Raw genomic sequence first — 19,358 nt, 5'->3', positions numbered from 1 at the left:
AGGCGATAACCGATAACCGATACCGATATAAATCCACAATTTCGATACTAGCTAGCGATAAGTCCGATAGGCGAAAACGATACTATATTGATATTTCAAATAGAAAAACATAGATGAATTCAGATTTTCATTATCTGTATTTTAGAAAACTTACAAAACCTGAAAACCACATGTTGACACGTACCTATGGACGGTAATACTTGAAACGCCTAAACCAGTGTTGTGTTATTTGCCGTCCCCACCGTCAAAAGCTGGCTCTTTTGTTTACAAACACTGGTCTGTCGTGAACTGTGCATGCTCAGACCAGCAAGCGTAGACCTGTACAGTCTTACAAAGCTTTTTAACTGTAATTAAGAGTTGCTGGAAGGCTGAATCAGACATACAGAACCACTACCACCATCCCCGTTGTTTCTAGAACGACACTCTGTACGAGTTGTATTTATATGTACAGAGTGTCGTTCCTGAAACGGCGAGGATGGTGGTACTGTATGTTTGATTCATCCTTCCAGTAACTCTTAATGTGTTAAAAAGCTTTGTGAGACTGTACAGGGCTACGGTTACTGGTCTGAGCATGCTCAGTTGACGAGAGACCAGTGTTTGTAAACAAAAGCGCCAGCTTTTGACGATGGGACACCAAATAACACAACACCGGGTGCCTTCAATACCATGGCATGTTCACAAACGAATATGGAATATTAAATTTGAGGCAGTGAATAATCATTTTGAGGGCAAAGTTAAATGATTTTTCTCTTTGATATATTGATTTTTGAGTAACAAAAATATAACCTAGTGTTTTAATGTTGATGATCTAAGTATGACATCTCTTCACCGAAGATATTTCATACCCCGAAGTTTGTTCATACAACACTGGGCCACGCATGCGCAGTAGGGAGGAGACAACGTTTTTTTTTCTGAGGCAGAAAAAAGTAGCGATTATCGCTAGTTTGGTTACAAAAGTAACGAAGATACCGATATATATTTAGATAAGTAGCGGATGGCCGATAACCCGATTTTGTTAACAGCGATATAGTATCGCGATAACTTATCGCGATAACGCCCAACTATGATATATATATATATATATATATATATATATATATATATATATATATATATATATATATATATATATATATATATATATATATATATATATATATATATGGTTCCGTCCTCAGTCGATTACATACCTGACAGCCTCACCGCCTTTCTAGCCCCTTCCTCCTCGATGCAACAAGCTTTCTTGTAATGAGGCTTTTCTCAACTGGTGGTTTATCGTTGGAGGGAAGAAGATATTTATTAAACAAAGCTGTCTTTTGACGTTCCTGCTGTTCATTTTTAGTAAGAAGGCAAAGTGTGGCAACCGAATTCTTATCTACGGTACATGACTCACGCCTGAAACGGCCAAGTAGGCGTATCAGTGTGCTTCCTGGCGGCGTATAGTACGTGGCTACCATTGTTCCTTGATATCACCCTAGGAAGTACTGCATGTCTCCTTGATTGCACCCTATCTGTGGTCATGGCCGGGAGGTCAAGCAGGAAAAGGTGGGTCGCTGCACGTGGCGGCAGGTGGGTCTGTGCATGGTGATGATCAGTGTGCATGATTTTGGACGAAGATGACAAACAAGGAAAAAATACGTGATTTTACAGGACTTTCAAAGGGGCAAAGAGCCAATTTATACAATGAAATACCAGTGTTGGCACAAACGGCATCAAATCGTTGATTCCGTGAACGGCGTTCAGGTTTTGGAAAAAGTCTTGATAGTGAAATTTTCGAAATGTTAACGCTTGACGATAAATAATTATAAATGGCGCTGTTAGTATTTTTAAGCTTTTTTTTTTAGTTGATTAAGTTTTTAGAGGTTAACGGCATGTAAAGGATGGCGTTATGGTGGAATTTTGGGGTTAACGATCTAACGAAAACGGCCGACAACTGACCTGTAAATCAAGGCCCAACACAAACGACGTTAGCCTGTACGTTAACGATTTATCTGTAAACGGCGTTACCCTTTAGGTAGAGTCCCTTGATAGAGAGAATACCGACAGCCTAGGATTTGGACGCCATTATTGGCCCTGTTATTCGCAGAGCTTTTCAAACACTCGCATACGCTCTCTTATGCATTTCTGTTCCATAGCCATACGGGTCGTCCACTGAAACTGAGCACACTTGTGTCAGACCTCCACACCTTCCCCTAACATCCAGCAGCCACTGGGCTCTGGGAAATTAAATAAGACAATTTGCGTCTACACCAACAAGTGTCGCCATCCCACCATTACGCCCTCATACTTTACCATAATTTGGTCACCAGCCGTCAGAATGTACCGTAAGAAAGTGACACGAGAGTACCTACTATTAGCTTCACGATCAGCCACTGTCTCAGTAAAGGCACTCATGCAGTAAACCACGTAGCCTGTGATATATAGGCGCTTGTCACGGCGGGCTGCTGGCCTTGAAGCTGCTGACGACCTTGAGGCGGCAGCGCTCAGAAGGTAGTCACAGTACTTTTATAGTAAGACTCATCTTAAAGTGCGGCTGTAAGGTGCCATGTGAGGAATAATATCTCAGCTGTACTGAAAGAAACACAACAAAATACCTATATCAAATTATAGTAGCCAAGGCTTTTCTAGTAGCCTCACTTCTATTTTAAATATATATATATATATATATATATATATATATATATATATATAAATATATATATATATATATATATATATATATATATATATATATATATATATATATATATATATTATTACTGCAACCAGACTATCTCTGTTGCTAACTACTGAATTATCAATTATTGTACCTGTTGCTCCCTGAGCTAGCTTCGGCTAAGGCTTTAGGCTTATCAAATAGCCTTGGGCTATTTCAGAGGCATTGTCGAAACCTCCACAAAGTGTGAGAGTTCAGTGTTGCCGTTTTTGGTACGAACGTACCAGATTTTGTATTTTTGGGTGTACCAAGTACGACTTCCACTAGATCTGGTACTAAATAGAGATGGTATTTTCGTTCTATACATTGTGGAAATAAAGTGAATAGTGTCGTAAATAAGGCATTACATTTATTTCCTGCCATGTACTTCGTTAATGTTCAACACCTGATCAGCAACCCAAGAAGAGATAGATTTACATTTTATTGGTATGTAGACCAGTAAATAATGTTATACTTACTCAATCTGGTACGTTTTGTTTTCATTTGGTACTTTATACTGGTGCAATCTGGCACTACTTCTTAAAACTGAGTGGCAACACTGTGAGAGTTAGTCTCATCTCAAAGGCCAAAGTGTACTCATCTCCTGAGGGTTCGGCTAGCAGCAACAACAACTCTCACGTCATCAGCCGAGTCAGTGAGTCAGTAACCACTTACAAAGTGACCAGTGAACTATAGGAGGTGAACAATACTATTCTCATATCTCATCATTTCTGTGTCCATCTTATCTTTTCATTCATCCATTCATCAGTGATTATCATCCATTTATTCATTGGTGGTGGTTATTATTATCTAGTATTATTGTGTGTCATTGTGTGGGTTTCTTGTGTTTTCTTTTTCTCATTGTTATCTGTGTGTCATTTTGTCTTTGGTTTAATCTTCGTTTTGGTATATTATCTTGTTATTTTCCATACTCGTATTGAACTATTTTGTGCTTAATGCCCTTCACACCATTTACTTGATTTAAACGACCATAAGGTCTTAAGAGCAAGTAACGTAATTACTCTCACTTGCTACAGGTGTTGTTAATATTGTTGTTTCTTACTTATACATTAAATTTATGTTAAGGACTATCTTCGTATTTTCATCACCTCATTTAATGTTCGGGTAACCAGTTTCTTAAATTATCACCCTAGACAAAACTACTGTGTCGCTCGTAACATTATTGGGGGCCTGTCCGGGATGATATGTAGTGGATTATTATAACTAATTCATTGTTATTTTCCACCACTTCATCTTCGCTAATCATTTATTGTTTCATGTATGTTCGTTCACCCCTAGTATCACTCCTATTACTTTTGTAATCACTGTGTCACTGTGTTTGTTGGTGCTGTTTCATGTGCAACGTGATTGAGTGTAGGGATTGACTGTGCCTTTAATAACTAACCACGCAAAGGCCTAGCGTGGAGACTTTATCAGTTCCTCATACTCTTAATTACGTTTTGCTCTGTTCGAATCTTTCCTGTGAGACACTTTCTCCCCATAGCCTACGAGACTCATTTTCTTTAGGAACCACTGACGTTCCGAATCAATTCAATACTTCACTCGACTCATAACTTGACCAGCTCAAACTCAAACGAGTACTTAATGCCAGATCCTGTTTGCAGATGTGGGTATTGCATTCTCTGGTCATTCTCCACTGGCTCGTTATCTTCGTCGAAGTGTTATCTCTTCAGGGGTCGCATCACTTTTAACCATTAGTGGTTACTAACAACTTTCGTACAACCGTTAAATCGACTTGTACATCAATCAAAATGGTGTTCAACGTAGAAGAGTTTGTCGGTAATCCCTCTGTGGAGGAACTTAAAACAGCAACTGTAACTGTGGAACAACTTAAATATATTGCTACAAACTATAATATTCCCTTCACTAGTCAAACAAGAAAACCCGAGTTGATGTCCCTAATTCTAGCTCATCTGTGTGACCCTGAGGAGGAGGCTGACCACCTCATGGAAAGCCCTACCTCTTTGGGTTCTGCAAACCCCGCAATCGCCCTAGAGATAGAGAGGGTGAAAATGCAGGCACTCCAGATGAAGCTAGAATATGAAAAAGAAGCAAGAGCACTTGAACACGAACGAAATGAAGAAAGTAAAGCACGTGAACGTGAACATAAACTCAGCGTGCTTCAGCTGCAGTCCTCAGACGGGGGGACTCGAACCCCTAATAGGTTGCAGATAACCAAATTTCTTCCTCTTATGCCTCAATTCTCGGATTACGATCCAGAAGCATTCTTTCGGGAATTCGAATCCTCTGCCATTCACTTCGATCTACCTAAGGAGGACTGGACATGGCTAGTCAAGCCCAAACTCAACGGTAAGGCCTTGGCAGTCCTAGACAATATCGAAGACAACTCAGATTATGAGGTAGTAAAAAGCGCTATTTTAGCAGCTTATGCAGTCACCACAGAGAGATATCGACAAACCTTCCGCAACATGAACAAGACATCTGGTCAAACATACTTGGAGTTTGCATCAGAGAAACTCCGAGCTTTGAGACACTGGCTTAAGTCGGCAGCTGTAACCACATATGACGATCTGGTAAACCTTGTAGCTCTAGAGGAATTCAAAAGGAAGATACCATACTCAATCATGTTAGTGGGGCTGATATGTGAAAAAGATGTTCACATCTGGCAGGAAGCATGAAAATTGGTATATAAGGGTTTTAGGGTATGCCAAGTTTGATTAGATCTGGTGCCAATTGATTGGAGCAACGGAACCTGCTCAAATATGCAAATTAATGCAGCCATTGCCGAAATATCTATTTTCTGCCTTATCTCGGCGAATACTACAGATAATCGCACAAATGAGGTGTCTATACCCATGTTTTGATGGTCACAGATCACTATAAAACTATTGTTTGGATGATTGAATGTGTATGTGCTATGCTAATATGAAAATTAGTGTCACCATTAATGAAAATCTATTTCCTACTCATTAAATATGGTACTATGTCTCAAAATATTGCTAGTGTAAATGCCAGTTGAGATAATATGTGTAAGGTATGGACCGTTATTGATGTAGCATAAACTTTTTATTTCACAAACAATGCAACGCAAATCAAACCACTGTCATATGAATATACGATCCTCCCACCATACACCGGTTACTGTCCCATGGCAAGTCCAATGTCCATTCAACATGTTCAATGTCTAATACACTGTCCGCCACATGCACACAACTGTGTACAGGGCAAGTTTGATTTATAACACTTGCACCTGCCCGTGCAGTTACTTTTGCAGGCACATTTGAACAATCCAGTACGAAGTGATCTTGGACAAACAACGCCATCTTTTTCAAATGTCTGTATTGCATCATTTCCAAGATCAGTTGACAGCTGCATGGCACGATCATAAGACACTGACAGTCCTCTACTGAATAATTCATCAACTATTTGTCTTTTGCGTGTTTTTGCATGGATCAACAACCCCAGGTAAAGCGGTAGTGCGGTTTCTCTGTCTGTGTTATGACGTATTCCTGTTGTGTCTGTACGACTTCTCTTCATCGAGTTGAAAACTAGTAGTTGAGTCAAGGATGAGACTACACTCCTTGCATCGTTACAGTTGTCATGCTGGTTCTGAATGGTTGTTCCACCCAGTATCATTTGCACCAGTGCCACAAGCGACTGGGGTAGCATGTCATACTGATCATCGTCAAGTGATCCTTGGAAATGATACTTTGTCTGGAAGATCTGTTTCCGTACTATTTGTGCTGCTCTCATGAGCACAATGGCATCATTGTCAGAGTCTTCTTTGTGAGCAAGTAGTAAAGCATCACCCAGGTCTTTCTTAAATGTAAGGATGACTTCATACTTGCTTTTGTTTGCTTCTATGTGGGGCATATTCAGTAGAAGTTTTTCTTTAAGTCTAGTTGGGTTTACTCTGCTTGATAGATCAGCACCGAGCTGCTCAAGACGCTGAGTGTATAACTTAACCAACTCTGACAGTTTGAATATGCTACCAACAGGATGCTCACATTGTTGACGATCTTCCATGTACGACATCAGCTCTGCAAGAGCGACAGACTCTGGTTTTAAATCATCAATGCTTGGACTATCAGCCTTCCTAGACAGTGATCTATAACGTGTGTGGAGCGCCGTCAAACACTTCTTGTGGTAGACAGCGTCTAGTGCTGTCAAATCTCCACAGGACATCTTGGCGAGCAGTTTTGTGTCTCTGAGTTCAGTCGCCATTGTGCGTACATTCTTGTCCAAGTCAGGTGTTGCAGCTTTGTGGATGTTGCGGTCTGTCATGTCTACCTTTTCGTCACAAAAGAAACAGACACAGTCGATCCTGTGATCAAAGTTTGCTTGTGAAAAGTTGGACCTCAGCCTCGATTTCACTGGTGTGGTTGGTGGTTCATCTTGTTGGGCTTCTTTGCGTTTCCTTGCTCGATCAATCCGGGTTTTGCTGCAAAGGAGCCAACATGGTTTGTGCCACTTTGCATGATTGGTCATGAGAGTTGATTCAATCCCAGATCCATCGTTCAACCTGGACAGTTTTATGTGCGTTGGTAGCGCATCGAGGCAGTGAAGTTCTTCCAGGTTTTCAGCTAAGGACTTATAGCCTGTTGGGGTTCCACGACTTGTTGAGTTATATGGGTCTGTCAAATGGACCGTGGATTTTTTCTGACACAGAATGCATAGGGACCAATCCGTGGAATGTTCTTCCGTGGCTTGATCACAGCCTAATTTCACCTTCTTCGACATATTGTTGGGTTATTCTACAGCTGATTGTCCACTTGGGTTAAGCACAGGAACCATTACCACCTCATATACCTCTTCCACCACACACCTGAAACAAAACGATACATGCATTAGAAGGCTGTATCAATTGGTGTATAAAGCAGGACTACATGAAAGTGGAAGAGTAGGCTGCTGTGTATCGTGTAGCTGAAATCAGTCTGTTAATTCAAACGTTGTCTGCATTAGTAAGTATATCTGAGCACCAATCATTCAGTGTGTGATCACCATGTTATATTATATATAATGCCTGTAAATTAAACGACTGAAACGTAAGTGGAATCAGTTGTATATTTGAATCAACACAGACAGCAATGAATTGGATGTGATTGCGGGTTTTGTCCTTGGAAAAGAACATTGTTCAAAACAAGCATACCAGGTTGACGGTCCTGTGATGGTGAAATATATCGGACAAAAATGAAAGCCATACAACGTTTTAGAGGCATGTGTACCCTCTTGTCAGTAATGTATGCTGCTAAATGATATCTGTAACCAGAATAAGATGACAGATCTAGAAGCAACTGCAGCTACGTCATAGAAACAGTCGGAAATCGATACAAAGTGGAAAAAGACCCCCTTCACCCAAAAGCTCAAATTTGAGCAGGTTACTTTGATCCAATCAAATGGCACCAGATCTAGTCGGAATCAGCATACATTTAAACCTTAATATAGCAATTTTCATGCTTCCTGCCAGATGCGAACATCTTTCTTGATATTTGTCACATATCAGCCCCACTATGTTGCACATCACTGATAAGGATGAGACTGAACTCTTAAAAGCCGCCAAATTGGCGGATGTCTTTTCACTAATACATCGCTCTATGCCCTCAGGAGACAAGAAACTTCAGCCTGTGGGTAAGTCAGGTGCAAGCTATAGCAAGGATGTTAAACCCGCAGAGAGTAGTGGTAGTGCCAAGTCTTTTCTCTTGCAGTTTTTGTAAAAAGGTGGGCCATCTCATAAAGAATTGTCCTGATCCTAGGTGTAAAGTAGCAAAGACCTCTACATTCTCTAAACCAGTCGCCTCTCTCAACACTCCTTCAGTACTTCCTCCCACTGACCCTTTTCAACCCTTCAGGTCTCAAGGTACTGTGGCTCTCAACACGGACTCTGAAGGGCACCCTCTCCAGATTATGCGGGATACTGCCTCTGCCCAATCTATCATTTTAAAATCCGCTCTTCCAGGTATTGAGCAGCAGTACACGGGGGAGAAGGTACTCCTTAAAGATTTTCATCAAACCTTTCCCATACCTCTGGCTAGGGTGCACTTAAACTGTCCGTTGGTTGTGGGAGCAGTTACCATTGCTGTCAGTGAGGATAATTCTCTTCCTATCCCTAATGCTAATTTCCTGTTGGCTAATGATCTGGCTGGGGGACTAGTCGTTCCACCTATCATAACTAATGTCTCCCCATTGCATTACAACCCTACAGCTGACATGGAAAAGGAGCAGCCTAACATTTTTCCTGAATGTGCAGTCACTGAGCACAGTCTGTTGCCGCTGCTCCAGAGCCACCTCAGCCCTTACCAACCACCCTCCATCCTACGCCTCACGTTGGGGTTGGTAAGGTATTCACTGACCACTTACTTGCTGAGGCTCAAAAAGACGATACCACCCTGTCTCGATTTCATACCCAAGCTATACCTAAAGACCAGATCACTTCCTCACCTTCTTTCTATTACCAGGATAAAATTCTTATGAGATTGTATAAACCACCTCAACTTTTAGATGATGCCACTTGGGCTGAGCTCCATCAAGTAGTCCTACCCGTCACCTTAAGAGAGCCAGTGATGGAGATCGCTCATGGGAACCTAGCCGGCCATCATGGGATCAGGAAAACTTGTGAGAAGCTACTTAATGAGTTTTATTGGCCCGGTCTTAGGAAGGATGTTGCCTCATTTGTTAATTCTTGCCACACTTGCCAGGTAATGGGGAAACCCAACCAGAATATCCCTCCTTATCCTCTTCAGCCCATCCAGGTGCCTGAAGAACCATTCTCAAAAATCATCATTGACATCGTGGGCCCATTACCCAAAACAAAGAAAGGTAACCAATACATTCTCACTGTCATGTGCCCTACCACCCGTTACCCAGAAGGTTTCCCTATCAAAAACATCTCTGCCAAAACTGTTGTATCCAAACTTACACACTTGTTTACCACTTTTGGCATCTCCAGGGAGATTCAGAGTGACCGTGGCACTAATTTCACGAGCGATCTCTTCATGGCAGTTCTCACCGAGCTTGGCATCACACAAACTTTATCTACGGCGTACCATCCACAGTCACAGGGAGCTTTAGAAAGATGTCACCAAACACTGAAGGCTCTTCTTCGTAAATTTTGTCACGATCAGGACCAGGACTGGGACGAGGCTCTACCTTACGTCCTGTTTGCCATAAGAGAGACCCCTAACGAGTCCCTTGGAGTCTCCCCCTTTGAGTTACTGTATGGCCATAAGGTAAGAGGTCCCCTTAAAGTCATCAAGGACCAATTGCTTAATAACACCTCAAGCAAACTTGTCACTGTCACCCAGGTGGACTGGTGGTGGTGATGGTGGTGGTGGTGGTGGTGGTGGTGGTAGTGCTATAGTTGTGGTGGTGGTGCTATAGTGGTGGTGCTGGTGGTGGACTGGTGGTGGTGATGGTGGTGGGTGGAGGAGTTGGTTGAGAGAGAGAGAGAGAGAGAGAGAGAGAGAGAGAGAGAGAGAGAGAGAGAGAGAGAGAGAGAGAGAGAGAGAGAGAGAGAGAGAGAGAGAGAGAGAGAGAGAGAGAGAGAGAGAGAGAGAGAGAGAGAGAGACTGACGTGACATAAGACATAACTCTCTCTCTCTCTCTCTCTCTCTCTCTCTCTCTTTATGAAAACCACCACCACCTCCACCACCAACACCATCACCACCACCACCAACACCACCATCACCACCATCACCACCACCAACACCACCATCACCACCATCACCACCATCACCACCACCATCATCATCATCACCACCACCACCACCACTATCACCACCACCACCACCAGCATCAAAACCACCACCACAGAGTGAGGGAAAGTGGGCTCCCCAAGATGGCTGCCGCGCCAGGGTAGCTTGCCTCACCCGCCGCCAACCCCACAACACGGGAGCGCGCGCTCTAGGTATATAACTCTGTGGGTATATCCCCAACGAAATCCCCCCCCCCAAAAAAAAAACTTTCCTTAGACGATGAAAACTGAGGATTTAGTGAACGAAAAATGGTTTCATAAAATTAAGTATATATTAATTGTGTATATGTAAAATTCAAAACGTAACATTTACAGTACACTATCCAGTATGTGTTACTCCGAGTAACACCCCCCCCCCCTACCACTGGCAAAAGCTAGGCAACTGAGGGTCGCCGCCCGCCAGAGTCCAGTGCGGGGGTCCCACTTTGCCAGTCCAGGACTTCCCCAGATAGATGTCAAAATTTCCCGAAACTGAGCACAATTTCCCCAGAATCGTACAACACTGCCATAATGTGGATCAGCTTATTTTACTTGTTATTCCTACTACTATTTATCATAAAATGCATAAAACAGTATATATTTTTTTAATGAAAGTACCTAGGAACACTGAAATAAATGTTTGTTCAAAAAATAATTTTCTATTTCCATTAGATCATCACAAATCAGCATATCAGTGACATATTTTTTAGCAAAACTATATACCAGTAAACTTTGTAGATATAGGAAAAAATATGCCTATTTGGACACTAAAAAAAGGAAAACAGTACTATGATATAGCAACAGCTTACATATTACGCCTAAATTGAAAAAGAAGTGAGGAATGTATAAACATTGTAATTACACATTACCTAGGTAAGAAATTAATGTTTTGTAATTTGGCATTATGCTTTGGTAAGAAAAAATAAAATACTGGCCTTATTTACAGAATGGGTCTACATGTAGATTAGACCTTTATTGACTTGTAATGACAGTATGACACGTATTATCTGAGTAACCCTGGATTTAATATGGTAAACTATGATATTTTTGCAGTGGTGTTCCCCAAGGGTCGGTAATTGGTCCCTTGCTTTTTCTTATCTACATCAATCATGTTGTTTCAGAACTAAATTGTAAGTTTTGCTTATTTGCTGATGATCTAAAATTGAATCTAGCTACTACAATTTTTAAGTCTAACCATTTAATTTCTCACATTATTTTGCAGAGAGACATTAACACTCTTTACAATACAAGCAGTTCTTGGGGTTTATCTTCCTCAGTTGGTAAATGTGCCAGAATGAACTTTTGTAGGAATTTCCTTGATGGTCCTGTTCCTTTATCATATCTTATAGGAAACCAAGCCTTACAAGATGTAGATAACTATAAAGATCTTGGAGTCAGGGTGGATTCCTCCCTAAAGTTTCACTTGCATGTGAGAGAAATCTCTGGCAAGGCTGGAGGCATTGGTTACAGTATTTTAAAGGGTACGCTTTGCAGATCTCCTGATTTCATGAAGGCAGTTTTCATCTCTCATATTCGCCCTATCTTGGACTTTGCCTCTGTGCTTTGGTTCACTGGTTATACAGGAGACATTAGGCTTTTACAAAATATTTAGAGGAGGTGGACTAAGAAAATTGCCGGTTTTCATGATCTGCCATATAGTGAACGTCTCGCTAGATTGAGTCTTTACTCCATTAAAGGAAGGTTGATCAGAGCTGATCTTATTATGGTGTTCAACATTCTGAAAGGGTTTTGTCCTAATCTTGGTCACCTCTTGGTAAGAAATCACAACAGAGACACAAGAGGCCACTCCATCAAGCTTTTTGTTCCTCGTTACAACACTGATGTTCGACCTCGTTTCTTCTCAGTGCGGGTCATTAGCATTTGGAATAATTTACCCGAATCAGTTGTCATAGTGAATTCTGTTAATGCTTTTAAACGGCATCTCGACACTTCTCTTGGTCAAATTTTGTATGATTTTGATTGACTTTGGGTTGCTGAGTATCACTTTGAATTGTAAAATTGTGTCCTGTGCTGTGTCTCCACTCGGGATTGCAAACCTGACTGCATTGTCTCGCCACTTACTCAAGAGTATTATGGCACTGGTTTGTGTGGTCATGCCACATTAGCCAACCATCAGATCATCTAAAGGACAATCTACTTGCTGTCTTGGTTAGAGGCGTCACTTGATTCCAGATGGGGTTCTCCCCATCTATGTAAGAAATCTAAATAAGAGATTTCACTGAGCAATGATAACTTGAAAGGCACTAGAAAGGTTTGACTGCTGTACTCCAAAAGCAATCAAAGGGTAGGCCTACAGGAATATTATGGTGTGTAGATCATAAAATATTTTAATATGATTAGCAGCAGTAAATTTTTATATAATTTACGCCAAAAAATCATGGACTCCACAAATTTAGACTTTTATAATACGGATCCAAGATTACACTAGATTTCCCCAAATTTGCCAGTTTCCCTAGATTTGTCACTAAAATTGATGAAATTTCCCAATCTAGTGTCATTTCCCCAAAAAGTGGGAGCTCTGGTCCAGTGTTACCAAATCGTCAAGACGAAAATGTGCTAGACGTGCTGTGAAAATATGCTAACTCGACCCAAAATGTGCTAAATATAATAATAAAGTATGCTAAAATTATGCTGACTCATTATTAGCTAAACATAATAAACCGAAAGATATATTAAAAACAGTGCATGTTACTTAACATACTTTAATGGAAACATAATTGATATAACTCAGATAGCCTTTGAGTAAAACTCATATTGAATAAATGAAGAGCAGTTTCGCAAACCAGATGATGACAAGGAACGTAAACTATGCAAACTATGCAAAATTACCCATTAAAGTCGGGTTTCAAGAAAACTTTTCTCAAAATAAAACTTATAAGGTCTTCAACAGGTCAAGTCAATTACAATTTACTGATTATTACGTACGGCACAGAGGGAATATATTCTTACCCATCGACTCTATCATGTCTTCTCGAGGCGCAAATTTTACGCACTCACTTTGTCTGATGCCTTCGATCTCCACTTACGATTTAATTTGCCAGACTGCTGTTTTTGAGCCTGTTTCTTTTCTCTGTCTTTTTCAAAGTAACCATTGAAAATATTCTCTCACAGTCTGCATTAGATACTGGTATGGTTAATGATGCTTTAGCAAGTTTGGAGACTATAGTGGGTATTTCGACCCTGTGTGACATATTATAATATTGACCAAAAGACTTCAGTGTCAGTGTCAGTGGCAGCATTCAGTGAGAGAATATTCTTTGCATCATCACTTAGGATTAGTAACCACCATTCATCATCCAACTTTTGTTCATCGTTCTTCATCTCTAACAATTTCAGGAATCTTGGCACTGATACTTGCAACAGACATATTACTTCCACGCATAATTTCCTCAGGATCAAGCATAGAACAGATATCAGAGCGAACTGTATTACTGAGAGGTAAGCGTTGCTGAAGCTGAATGGCCAGTTCTACCAGAAACTGAAGCAACCTTTCAAATATTTGATTGGTACTCCGCAAGTCCCTCTTAAATGATATAATGAAACCGAGTTTTAAAGAATGATATATGCTAAAATTTATTCCAGACAAATCAGAATTATGCTAGAATTATGCTAAAAGATCAGTTGTGCTAGAAATAATACTAGATACTTAATTTGAGTCTAAATTATGCTAAAAGCATAAAATTATGCTAAATTTGGTAACACTGCGCCAGACCCCAACAGTCACAGCGGCCACGCTAGTGATCTTGTATCATACACGTCGGACAAACAGGAACGAAGATTTGTAACTTGGAAGGAACAATAACACTTATTTCTGATGATAGATTTAAGATTATTCGGCATATTGTTCGAAGAATACGAATACTTTTCCCAAGTATTCGAATACGAATGCGAATACTTTGATGTCAGATGACAAGTATTCGAATGCGAATACGAATAAACCCAAATACTGTATTCGAATGTATTCGAATACGAATATTAAATACGAATACCCCATCCCTGACTCCCGGTCAGCCAATCGGGTCCTGACCGCCGGTAAAACAGGCAATATTCCAGGCAGACCGGCGGCTTACCGCCGCGCCGGTAAACCGGCGACCATATACGATTTTCGATTTCTCCGACCGGCGACTACAGCAGGTCAGCCTGCGGTAGGCCGCCGGGGGGACAGGGGGAAAAACAGACCATTTCCCCCCTGACTGAAATTCCCCCAGGGAAAATTAGCCTAGGCTCGATTTCCCCCCGGGAAAAGCAGCCCGGGCTGTTATTCCCCCGGGGGGAATTTCAGACCTAAGATTTTTTTCCCCCTATAGGCCATTTCTCCCCCCCTTACATAGAAACTATTTTAATGAATTACATAATCAACGGTAAGTTTGACAAAATAATAGGAATTTTTTCTACATCAGAATCATATTAGTTTATGTAGTCTGGTAATTTACTGGTACTTGTGTAGTACTAATAATGTGTTGAATTTATATGGCAGAGTACTCACCGATAGTATGTAGGCAGCACATCATAATGTTAAACCATATCATCCGTCATGTTCCGTAGTTACTGATACTATTTCATTATTGTCTACGTTGGAGTCAAAAGCAGTTTCAGATAGAACAATGGTGATGCCTCATTATACTTGTCATAATCAGATTATCAGGATCATGGTAATAAAGAAGTCTTTATTGGAGGGCTAGATAAAAAGTACTTAAAAAGCAATTAAAAATAACGGATTTTTGAGGAGTGTTCATTCATTTTATCCTTTGTCTTTTTGATTGTGGGATTGGATTACACTTAAGACAACTCCATGAGGCCTTATAATCTTATTCTCATCTGCAAACATGAGTAAAATTACTTTCTCTTCTGCTGGAATATGTAGGACTCCCGTTTGTTCAGGATATTGCTGCTGCTCATTCACAGATGCGTTGCACGGTTCTGCTCCAGTGATGTCATCTTCTTGCCTTAAACCGTTCGTGTCATTTTGTTTGTACACCTTTAAATTCACTATGTGGTACAAGTTTTTTAGCTCTTTATTTGATGCAACGTTTTTCAGTTTTGCGCGTCCTTTGCTTACAAGAGAAACAACTTCATACGGGCCTATGTATTTTGCTTCTAGTTTTCCTCCCATTCGGTGATTATTTTTGTTGTTTCTTAATAATACTAATGAGCCCTCAACTATTTCATTGTATTTAGATGTATGTCTTGCATCATAGTTCTTCTTTTGTCTGTTTTGAGCTTTAGCAATATTCATAGTGATTTTTTCATCAGCTGCCTTTTTTTCTGACAACACTCTCTCTGTTAGCTCTTTAACAGTCTCTGCTGTCGTTACCCTAGTTCCTACCGCCTCATATGACTCAGTATCTAGGTAGACTGGAAGCACGGGATCTCTCCTAAACATTGCAGTGAAAGGAGTAACACCAGTGCTGGCATGGACCGAAGTACGATATCCAAATAGGATTCTCTTTATGTGCAAATCCCAATCGTTCTGTTTTTCATTAACACATTTGATAAGACCTCTTTCGAGGGTTTGATTAAATCTCTCCTGCAATCCATTTGTTTGTGGATGATAGGCTGAAGCAATTCTGTGATCTATCTGTAACTTGGCATATATGATATCATTCAGTTCGTTGACAAATTCTCTCCCTTGGTTGGTAATCAAGGTTTCTATACAGCCAAATTCACATATGGTGTCTAAAAAGAACTGTGCAACTTCTGCTGCAGATTTGTGTTTTAAAGGTGAAGCAACTAGAAATTTCGTAAAGTAGTCGGTCATTGCTACAACGTAACAGTGTCCTCTCTCTGTCTGGGGCAAGGGTCCGATCAAGTCCATTCCAACCTGAGACCAACCTTTTTCAGGAACAGACACTGGATGTAACTCTGGAGCTTGCATTGCTGGTTTATTACTTGCTCTCTGGCACTTGTCACATTTAAAAACATAACCACTAACAAGTTCTTTGATGCCCTTAAAATAATACTTAGCAGTAATTTTTCCAGTTGTCTTATCCCTTCCCATATGTGCACCAACAAACCCTTCATGACAACCTTTGATAACTCGGCTCACTTCCGTTTTCATCAACACGACGTAATTGAACTTCATTATTCATTTTTCGTTTATGCATTAAATATCCACCTTTAACACAAAAGGGTTCGCACTTTTTTCTAATATCACGCTTTTCGTCTTTGTTTAGTCCATCAGGATACTTCCCGCTATCCAGATATTGGTAGCATGTGTGGTATTTAGGATCGATCGAGCTCCTCCATATTCTGACGCAGCTGTTTCCACTGCCACTGCTCGGACAACTGTGAAGCATGTTGGCGCCAAGACTAGAAGGAAAACAGATAAAAAGAGAGCGATTGTGAGAGCCCAAGTGATGGTAGTTTTGTCGTGATGATAATTATCCTGTGTGGCAGGCTGTAGTTGCTACACGTCGCCATAGACATACGCTTATAACAGCAGTGGGGTTGGGGGAATCTTGGCCCAGAGGGGGGAATATTATCCTGGGACAAAATTCCCCCAGGGGGATATATATCCTGAGCCATATTTCCCCCGGGGGGAATTTCGGACGGGGGGAAAAACAGACCATTACACCTGTAGTAATATTCATATCATATCATTTATATATATATATATATATATATATATATATATATATATATATATATATATATATATATATATAGATAGAGAGAGAGAGAGAGAGAGAGAGAGAGAGAGAGAGAGAGAGAGAGAGAGAGAGAGAGAGAGAGAGAGAGAGAGAGAGAGAGAGAGAGAGAGAGAGAGATACCATATATATCGTATGATATTCAAGTTCATATATACACAATATAACACATTCATATCCACATTAGATAATATATGTTTTTCATCGTATCCATGCCATATCATATACTCATTATAATCACATCACATTCATATTCATAACAGCCTATCACATCCCAGTAGCATGGTAGTTATTGATATTAATTTCTCATGCATATCATATAACCATATTTTATTCATTTTCATATCACATATTCATATCTTTTACATCTATATTCATATCCATGTTTCATGTTTATATTCATATAATTATATCGTTATTCAATTTTTTCACATCACATATTATGCATAGCATATCTAAAGAATCACATCATGTTCATACTATATTCATCAGTAATTAGTCATACTATATACATATTCATATCACAGTCACATTCCTTTCATAACGCATCATATTCATATATTCACATCAATGAATATTCATATTCATATATAATACATGTGTAACACAGGCTATTTTATAAATATATTACTGTTGTTATAATGCCGGATAAACCTTCATCTTCCTTTATTTAATACACCCGAAATGGATTTTAAACCTACTGACTGTACTAACTATACTTATCTCACAATGCTGAACATATCATGTAGCTGCTTAGTTTGTTGCTTCGTTGGTGGCACGCAGCCACTTGGCGGACACCTCCTTGTCTTGGAGGAAGGAAAACACGCTCACTCCACGCTCACTCTGGGTCCAGTTTTGAAGTTTCCTTCACAGTAAGGCACACAACACTTGTATGGCAGTATGTATTGTCTTAGTGAGAGGCACAAATAATGTTAATGTTTACAATTTTTTCAATGTTTTCGCCGTCATTAATGCACAAAACAGAGAGCGTGACCTCTCTCGACCGCAGCTGACCAGACACTACTAGCAGTAGCACTACCTGTGCTACGTCACGGCCTACTCACCCCCCCCTGTGAAGAGGCCTCCCCCTCTAGATGGCCTTGACCCAACCCATCACACATTCCCACGCACACACACACTCTCTCTCTCTCTCTCTCTCTCTCAAGTTCCTTCAACAAGGAATCAGAAGTTCGATTACGAAATGCGCGGCGTTAAACTCAAAAGCGTTCAATGCGTTAAGGACTTGGGGGTCAAAATCGCGTCAAACCTCAAATTCTCACAGCAATGCATCGATGCAGCACATTAAGCGAACAGAATGTTAGGCTTCATTAAAAGAAACTTTTTATTCAAGAATAAAGATGTAATACTTCCACTCTACAATAGTTTAGTCAGACCCCACTTGGAATATGCGGTACAGTTTTGGTCTCCCCCACCATGCAAGGGACATTGCTAAATTAGGTGTTCAGCGTCGGGCAACAAAAATGATCCCTTCCTTGCGCAACAAATCCTACGAAGTAAGGCTTTCCACCCTTAACATGTTCTCTCTTGAGAAACGTCGCCTCCGAGGAAACCTGATCGAATGTTTTAAAATACTTAATGGTTTCACGAATGTAGACAGATCAACATTGTTTATGATCGATGCCACTTTGCGTATGAGGAACAATGGCGTAAAACTCAAATGTAGACAAGTAAATTCAGACTGCACCAAATTTTTCTTCATTAACGTTGTAGTGCGAGAATGGAATAAGCTCCCACCGTCAGTGGCCCAGTGTAACACGATTGACTCCTTCAAAAACAAGTTCGACGGTCACTTCCTTCAACTTAATATCAACTAGAGTTGAAATGCATCGTTTTGGAGCCTTCTGATTAATATAGAATCACTTAGATTTAAGGACAGACCACCTAGTCTGGACCATGGGGTCTGTGTGGTCTGATTTTCTATGTAAATCTCTCTCTCTCTCTCTCTCTCTCTCTCTCTCTCTCTCTCTCTCTCTCTCTCTCTCTCACACACACACACACACAGAGAGAGAGAGAGAGAGAGAGAGAGAGAGAGAGAGAGAGAGAGAGAGAGAGAGAGAGAGAGAGAGAGAGAGAGAGAGAGAGAGAGAGAGAGAGAGAGAGAGAGAGAGATAATTTTTTTTTTTTTTTTTTTTGCCAACAGCCCTGGCTGGGCTATTAGACCATATTTATTATTTTTAGAGGTTTGCAGTTTTATTTTTTTGTTTTGTTTCATCAGCATCATTCACAGTCATTCATTCACCTCATCCACATAGCTTACCAATAA

At 40.4% G+C, this 19,358-nt stretch overlaps 3 protein-coding genes and 1 long non-coding RNA gene across 9 annotated transcripts in view; 2 read left to right on the top strand and 2 right to left on the bottom strand.

The window, feature by feature from the left end:
- The window catches only part of LOC127008582 (uncharacterized), a 93,222-nt gene that overhangs the window by 35,918 nt on the left and 37,946 nt on the right, over positions 1-19,358 (bottom strand). The window lies entirely within an intron of this gene.
- Positions 1-19,358, bottom strand: part of LOC127008587 (uncharacterized) — a 49,701-nt gene that overhangs the window by 11,412 nt on the left and 18,931 nt on the right. The gene's annotated exons all lie outside the window — the stretch shown is intronic.
- The window catches only part of LOC127008578 (uncharacterized), a 52,888-nt gene that overhangs the window by 21,622 nt on the left and 11,908 nt on the right, over positions 1-19,358 (top strand). The gene's annotated exons all lie outside the window — the stretch shown is intronic.
- The window catches only part of LOC127008579 (uncharacterized), an 85,577-nt gene continuing 67,636 nt past the window's right edge, over positions 1,418-19,358 (top strand). Inside the window, exon 1 of one of the 3 annotated variants that reach the window (XM_050880787.1) lies at positions 1,418-1,545. The gene's annotated coding sequence lies outside the window, so the exon portion shown is untranslated. The remainder of the gene's footprint in view (positions 1,546-19,358) is intronic. The other 2 variants (XM_050880791.1, XM_050880790.1) reach the window with 2 other exon arrangements.

Source organism: Eriocheir sinensis, chromosome 38 (genome assembly GCF_024679095.1).
Source record: "Eriocheir sinensis breed Jianghai 21 chromosome 38, ASM2467909v1, whole genome shotgun sequence".
Classification (NCBI taxonomy): Eukaryota; Metazoa; Arthropoda; class Malacostraca; order Decapoda; family Varunidae; genus Eriocheir; species Eriocheir sinensis.
Note: the sequence above shows the minus strand (reverse complement) of the source record. Positions and strands in the feature narration are given on the sequence as shown.